We start from the raw sequence: 4,856 nt of genomic DNA, 5'->3' as shown, positions 1-4,856 counted from the left end.
TTACATAGGATATCCATATCCGTAGGTAAGCGGTGAATCCCCGACTACAATGCATTGACTCCTATATGTTTCGTCACAACACCCAGCATTGCCACTTGATGACCCCAGATGAGTCGGTGAACAAGTCAAAGTGAAGCACTAGCATATAGAGTCTCCATGTTGTCCCGGGTCTTAAGGACTAATGGTGTACAACCATAAACTAGGACTTCTCCACTCGATAAGTGATAACCATTTGAAAAGTCTTTTAGGGAGGGTTGTTCCGTGCACTCTACAAGGAGCACCTATTTGCATGTTTGGACATCTCCATGTCCCCTACCAATGAAACATGGTACTCACATCGCAAATACTAGTCTCAAGCTCGAGCGGCCTTTATCCTTCTTTATGACGGCTGAATCGACTAGGAACAGTTTAGAATATACAGTATTTCAAATATGAGTTTCATGATAGTCATCACATGATTATCTCATATTTTTTCTACTATTTGTATATTCAAGGGCTTTATCTATGCAGCTAGCATGGGTATATTGATAAAGATTTGCCAAATTAAATAATGTGAAATATTATTAAAATAAAGATTGTCATACAAGAGTTCTCACAAGGACCATCGGCCAACACATTGGCTCGACGGACACCTACTCTAACACATGTATAATTTTGTTTCTTTCACACCATATAGCCCAGGCTCGCATTATAAAAACTTTCATTTCCGCCTTGTTCGTTGAGTTTTTCAAACAAATAAAAATATCGATAATTCCCAAACACCTTGCCTTCTTTAGAGAAGGCCAAAACATAGTTTGATTCCAGTAGTTTTTAATTCTATGGCACCAAAATAAAGCATGCTCAGTAGTTTCAGAAAACGTACCACACAAAGGACAGCCATCTCGCACAGGAACATGATGAGTAAGGAGATTGTTTGATGTTGGAATTATATTATGTTAACTCTCTACCAGAATATTCGAAATTTTGGAGGGATTGAGACTCCAAATATATTTCCACCAATGTTTTTCATGAAAAGATGATGAATGTAGTGGAGAATCATAAGCACCAATCTCCACTCTATACCCTCCTCGATCATATTTTCCTTTATAGAAGTAGTGCTTCAAATTTTAAATGAGGGTGCATCTTTGGAGGGGTGGAATGATACAATTGTTACTCTAATTCCTAAATTAAAAGATCCCATGACATTGAAAGATTTCCGACCTATTAGTTTGTGTAACGTTTGCTATAAGATCGTGGCATGTACACTTACTAATAGGCTTCGGAATGTGCTTAAAGGATCTATTAATAAGTTTCAAAGCGCGTTTATACCAGGTAGATTGATTTCTGAGAATATAATCTTGGGTTTTGAAACGCTTCATTGGATTAGAAATAGGAAAACTGTTAAGAAAAGCTATGCAACGCTCAAATTAGATATGAGTAAGGCATATGATCGAATTGAATGGGTTTTTCTTGAAAAAATAATGCTGAAAATGGGTTTCGCTCCTCTTTGGGTTGACAAAATTATGAAGTGTGTAAGAACTCTCAAATATTCATTTATGCTGAATGGTAAACTAGTTGGCAGCCTTTCTCCGGGGAGAGGTATTCGACAAAGAGATCCTCTTTCTCCCTATATATTTGTTTTGTGTGCACAAGGGTTATCTGATCTCTTTCTCAAGCGTGAAGCTACTAAAGTTTTTTCAGGGGTGAAAGTTGCTCCTTCTTGTCCATCGATATCTCATCTCTTTTTTGCAGATGATAGTCTGGTTTTCTTCAAAGTAGCATTGGAAGGATTTGCGGGTATTAAGCGTTGTCTCTCTCTATATGAAAAGGCGTCAGGAAAGCTCATTAATTTTGAGAAGTCTTCCCTCTCTTTCAGCCCAAACATAGATGCTGGTATTGCTTTTCAGATCAAAACAATGTTATCTATTCCGATTACTCAGGGACATGAGGTATATTTGGGATTGCCAACTTTTTCAGTTCGTAATAAGATACATCAATTCAGATATTTATTCGAGAGAGTGGTCAAGAGAACCCAAGGCTGGAATAGCAGAACATATTCTATGGGCGGAAAGGAGACGCTGATTAAATATGTGATACGTACACAAAGTTAAAGAAGAAACCAAACATCTAAATCAATAACTTAGATGGATCCATCATACACGATTATCCAGGCGATCTTTCTTCTCCGGCAGAAAAATCTTCAAGATTCTCCCACCATGTATATATATATATATATATTCTCATACGTTTGTGAGGCATTAATTGTCAAGGAAAAGAATTGCAGCTTACGTGAATTATCTGAAAGTAATCGAAAATCGAAGTCGAAATCAAATTATTAAAAAGAACAAAGAATATTAACTTACGCATAAAACTATCCACAACCTTTAAAGGCATGATTGATATGAAGGAATGAGATGTGAATGGAATGAATACTCCCATCTCATTGCTCATACTTATGTTTGGTATGAACATAGGAATGAGAATGATCATTCCCATGGGAATGGCCGCCCATGCCATCCATTTTGAATGAGAATGGTCATTCCCATTCTCCTTTTTTATTTTTGTAAGAAATTTTTTCTATATTTAGAGGGTGTTTGGGAGAGCTTTTAAGCTCTTAAAAACAACTTTTAAGCTGTTTTAGAGCTTAAAAGCTCTCCGGATCTGTTTGGTAAATTTTTTAAAAAACAGTTTATAAGCTGTCAAAATAAGCTGTTTTTAAAAAAGTGAGTGGGGAGGTACTTTTTTTCAAAAAGATCTTATTTTAACATTCTATCTCTCTAAAATATCCTTAAATATTTTTATAAATCTCCATCATATCCTCCACCCATTAAATATTAAATATTATTTTTTAAAAAAATTCCAAATCGCATAAATTTTTCTAAAATAAAAATATTATAACAATTTTATTTTTTAATATATGTTTATTCTAAAACTATTTTCATATATGTATAACTCGAAACATTATTTTCATATAATTATACCCTTTTTGGTAATTTCGACAATAAAAATATCTTATAATACCAAACACATCAACATCTTTAAGTTATTTAAAATAAGTTTATCCAAAAACTTTAATAGCTTATTTTTAAAATAAGTTCTAACAACTTATAAGCTCGTAAAACAGTTTTTAAGCTCTAGGAGCTTATAAGCTCTTTTTAATAAGTTTAGCCAAACACCCTCTTAGTTTATTCTTATCAATCTAACCTTATATAATAATAAAAATAATATTTAATATTATTTATATATAAAACAACAAATTATTATATAATTATTTTACTATTATATATAAATAATTATTATTACGTATATATCATTATTATTAATATGATTTATTATATATTTATCTATCGATATTATTATTTAATAAATATTAGTTTAAAAAAATTAATATTTATTATTATAATGTATTATATTATTTTATTATATAACTAATACTAATAATAATTATTATTATATTTTTAATTTTTATTATTATAATATTTATTTTTTTATTATCTTAAAAATATTATTATATTAAAAAATATTTTTATAAATATTCCGATTAATATATAAGATAAATGAAATAAAATAAAATATTTTTATAATATAATTAATTTAGTATTTAATAATAGTAATAATATTAATAATAATAAACACATTGATATGAGTAGTTATTATTTTTTTCTTTTTGGTTAAAAATATTTGATTATTAAAATAATTTCATTCTATTTTCCATTTTTTTCAATATCAATCATTGGAATGGAATAAAAGTATCATTTCATTTCCGTCATTCCATTGCAAAGTTGATTTCATTCCTTTCTTATTCCATTCTAACGTATTAATCATGCCTTAAGTACTGTATTCTCGAAGAATGAAGGCGATGGTGGAGAGAATTTTTGGACCTATCAAAAGTGGAATTTGTGCAAATTATATCGTATATCTTGAACGCGATTTCACTAGTTCTTCGGGACACGCTTTTATTATTACTACTATTATTTTTTTCTTTTTACTTTTCGGTTCTCTATTATTATTATTATTAAAATTATTATTGTTTCGAGAAACTACATTTATGTGAGGCGTCGCGGTGAAATTGCACGTTATATGAACAAATACTATTATCAAGGGATATTGGGATTTACTTTATTTTATTGCTTTCTCATATTATTTGTATCCCACATTGAGTACTTATATAATTTTGAGGGACCACAAGAGATATAAAATGGTGGGCTCATCAACTTGAAGACTCATACCTTTCTCGGCCTTTTGGCTAAGATCAAGTGTAGTATCTGTTCTTATCAGTTTAATATCTGATACGTGGGCCAATGGCCCACACGATATTAAATTAATTTTTTTAGGGGGAAGGTCCAACAAGGTAGCTTGCTACCTGGGCCTTCGAGTGTCGTCCTTGTGTTGCACTATTACATGGGCCTGGCATACCCCTCCAATTATAGTTTAAATTTAAAGCACTTGCCAATGAAGTTTTTGGGACAAATTTGCATTTCTCTCACGAGAACACAAAATCTTTTCACTTTATGGGTTTCTTAATAATATTTATTAGTATCAAAACTCGTAAAATTAATTAATGTTAATTTTTAAGAAAGTAATATAACTAAAACATACTACTATTAGGTATACCATTGGTACGTATCATAAGAATCAAATGATATTGAGCAATGAGTTATAAAAAATTAACAAAGATATAAGGTAACTTACATAGTGTCATATGAAGTTTGGTGTATAAGCTAAGTGTAAGTTCTGCAATCAAATGATACGTAAAAGTTTTACTTTTTTACCCACATAATTGGTTATAGCGATAAAAAAAATTTCTCCAAATTACTCCTTTCGGATAATTTGAAATCATTAACAATTTTTTTAAACCTCTATCTTAACGATTAAAT

At 30.6% G+C, this 4,856-nt stretch overlaps 1 non-coding gene across 1 annotated transcript; it reads left to right on the top strand.

Moving 5' to 3' along the window:
* The first annotated feature begins 4,204 nt into the window (after positions 1-4,204).
* On the top strand, positions 4,205-4,400 carry LOC140872395 (U2 spliceosomal RNA). The gene has a single exon (XR_012147815.1). It is a non-coding gene; the product is annotated as a U2 spliceosomal RNA (small nuclear RNA).
* The last annotated feature ends 456 nt before the right edge of the window (positions 4,401-4,856 follow it).

The sequence above is a fragment of the Henckelia pumila genome, unplaced genomic scaffold (assembly GCF_033568475.1).
Source record: "Henckelia pumila isolate YLH828 unplaced genomic scaffold, ASM3356847v2 CTG_461:::fragment_3, whole genome shotgun sequence".
NCBI lineage: Eukaryota > Viridiplantae > Streptophyta > Magnoliopsida > Lamiales > Gesneriaceae > Henckelia > Henckelia pumila.
The sequence above is the reverse complement of the archived record's forward strand: the minus strand, read 5'-3'. Positions and strand labels throughout refer to the sequence as shown.